Source organism: Nyctereutes procyonoides, unplaced genomic scaffold (genome assembly GCF_905146905.1).
Source record: "Nyctereutes procyonoides isolate TBG_1078 unplaced genomic scaffold, NYPRO_anot_genome, whole genome shotgun sequence".
In the NCBI taxonomy this organism is placed as follows: Eukaryota; Metazoa; Chordata; class Mammalia; order Carnivora; family Canidae; genus Nyctereutes; species Nyctereutes procyonoides.
Genome location: NW_026575125.1, coordinates 90282226 through 90285487, shown reverse-complemented (window position 1 = coordinate 90285487; position 3262 = coordinate 90282226). Strand labels below are relative to the sequence as shown.

General features: G+C 35.4%; 1 pseudogene; it reads right to left on the bottom strand.

The window, feature by feature from the left end:
- Window positions 1–2741: 2741 nt before the first annotated feature.
- LOC129518978 (small nucleolar RNA SNORA72) lies at window positions 2742–2859 on the bottom strand (annotated as a pseudogene).
- Between the last annotated feature and the right edge of the window lie 403 nt (window positions 2860–3262).

Genomic DNA, 3262 nt, shown 5'->3' with positions numbered 1-3262 from the left:
TATAAATAAACAAACAAATAAATAAATGAAGCCTATGGATATAATTTATGGACAGACTGATTGTTATCTTTTCTTGAGTAGAGTCTTTCTTATTTAGTGTGAGATCTGGGGATACCAAAGAAATGCTTTAATACATTACAGCTCCCATGGATCTAGTCCAGTCACCAAATATGCATGAAATTCTTTTTTGGTGAGTCAGAATCAAAATGGTACTTTGATCCACTTGAGCCAATGTGTTCCACATTATACAATATGTCCAGGCCTGTGGAATGAAGTAGATTTTTTTTATTGTGAATAATAACAAGGACATATTTCTCTTTTAATCGTTTTATTTCTTTGCATCGAGTGTGAGGAAGATAAAACGGCTTAGAAACAGTAATAAAATCAGGGGTGCTTGGGTGGCTCAGTGGTTGAGCATCTGCCTTCGGCCCAGGGCGTGATCCTGGAGTCCCGGGATCGGGTCTCACACTGGGCTTCCTGCATGGAGCCTGCTTCTCCCTCTGCCTGTGTCTCTGCCTCTCTCTGTGTGTCTCTCATGAATAAATAAAATCTTTTTTAAAAAAGTAATAAAATCAGTACAATCACTAACTTTTCCATGTATATATTATTTTGCAATATGGACGAATATTACTAATTGATTTGATTCTTCTCGGAGTGCTGCTCTTTAATGAAAATGATAGCTAATGTTTTTTTTTCTCCATTCTATTTTCTATAATCAATCAGTGTTTTATTTTTTTTTAAGATTTTGTTTATTTATTCATGAGAGACAGAGAGAGAGAGGCAGAGACATACTGGTAGAGAGAGAAGTAGGCTCCTCGCAGGGAGTCCGATGTGAGACTCAATCCCCAGAACCCGGGATCATGCCCTGAGCTGAAGGCAGATGCTCAATCACTGAGCCACCCAGGCATCCCTCAATCAGCGTTTTAATGTTTGTATGTCTTTTAAAAAATTTAGAAGTGATTCATTATTGAATTCTGTTTCCAATATCAGTATATATGTAAACATGATAGTACAGTTGTTTTTTTCACATATAAATATAAATAAAACAATATTTTTAAAAGTAAAATAAAAGAGCACATAAGAAGGGGGCTTAGAGGCTGAGCAAAATGTTTGAGCAGGATTAAAAGGTATAAGTTTCTACTTGTAAAATAGATAAGTCACAAGGTTTAAAGGTACAGCTTGGGGAATATAGGCAATAATATTATAATAACTTTATACAGTAATAGATGGCGGGTAACTATACTACTATGGGTGAGCACTTAGTAATGTATATAATTGTTGAATCACTAGGTTATAGGCCTGAAACTAATATAATTATTCTGTATCCAAAAAAAACCCAAAAACAATGAAAAAGCCAAAACATCAACAAAACCCAGCATATTACTGGACATTTTAAATTCTAATCTCTGTCCAAAAAATAAAATAAAATAAAATAAATGAATCATAATCTGTCAATCTGTCTTTTAATAAGCATGAACAATATGTATTTATTATGATTTATAAAATAATTGCTTTCCTTTAAAAAAAAGCACATAAGGAAGAAATTCCATCACTCTTATTAGAAATATTAAATAACCAAGATACTGACAGACTAGGAGGAAAAGTATGAGTATGTAATCTCCAGAGTAGGAAAAAACCTAGACCTTTTTGTTCCTAATAGCACCAATCCACACCTCAAAAATGATGATGACTTAACCCTTTTGACCCTGGTAAATTTTAACTCACTAGAAGCTAGACCCATGAAAGCAGACAAAACTACAACAAATGATAATATGAAACCAATCAGAATCACTGATGAGAGAGCTTATACTAGACAAGAAATGATAAAAATTAGAATGGAATTCCAACAAGCTGATTTCAACACAGAAACCCAGTGGCTATTACATTTATAGTCCAAAAAAGGACATAACCTGATCCTCACAAGAGCAGAAATTATGAAACTCAGACTCATTACCACTGATACTAAATTTAATGAACACCCTAGAGCATTTGGAAAAAAAATATGTTAATATACAAAGATCTTTGGACAGCAGCAACCTGGAGATTAATATAGCCTATACCTAATACATTATGCCTTAAAACATCTCAATGAAAAACGGCATGGGAAACCACTAATGCAATGAGATTAGTATTATTAATTACGATTTATGATAGGGGACAGACACTCTCACTACTATACACAGTAGCAACAGAATTAATTAATTAATTTATTTATTTATTTAATTTTTTAAAAGATTTTATTTATTTATTCATAGAGACACAGAGAGAGAATAAGAGGCAGAGACACAGGCAGAGGGAGAAGCAGGCTCCACGCAGAGAGCCCGACGTGGGATGGGACTCGATCCAGGGTCTCCAGGATCATGCCCCAGGCTGCAGGCGGCACTAAACTGCTGCGCCACTGGGGCTGCCCAACAGAATTAGAATTAATTTAAAAGGTCATTCTAACAGCTGCACCTCCACAGGATAGAATAGCACTACGTACAGTATTGAAGGTGCCAGAAATACAGATGACCTCGTAGCCTTGCTAAGAACAGCTGAGGAACTAAGTCATGACAAAAGCTAGTTATTTTTCTCCTAGAAAATAAACATAATAGTATTACAATTCATTTAATGGCAACTGGTAATCACTGAATTAGCAACTGTAATCTTTCTTTTTTTTTTTAAGATTGTGCTGTCATTTCTTAAGAATGATCAGATACCTAGAGCCACAGACATTTCGCACATAACATGCATCATATAAAGTTTATCACCAGCATTGATAAAACCAGACCCAGGGAAAGAATCATGCATGGTATTAACATAGCAAATGTTTAGCTTGCCCTGATTATTAGAAAGTCAGAACAGCAAGGACATTCATGAAGATAAAAGCTATAGTTTTCACACTACTGTAACAGACAAAACATGCCCACACCTAATGTAAATAGACCTAACACAATAAAACCCACAAGGTCTTCTTGGCCTAGACCATCTAGACCATTTAGACTACCACCCTTTAATCCAAATAAGAACCCCAGAAACTATTTACAGTGGCAGAGAGATGGAAACACCAAATTTTTTAGAGGAAATAAGCCAATAGAAAATAAACCCACATGTAGACCCACTAACCCAAGTATTTTAAATACTACCCCATTATAAAACCTAATCCCATAAATAGACATGCCACTGATAGGTGAAAGACAGAAAGCACCAGGAACTTCCCCCCTACAGGGACTCCATCTCTTTGCTCAACTGAGAGACAATTACCCATGTTATAGTGCCCACA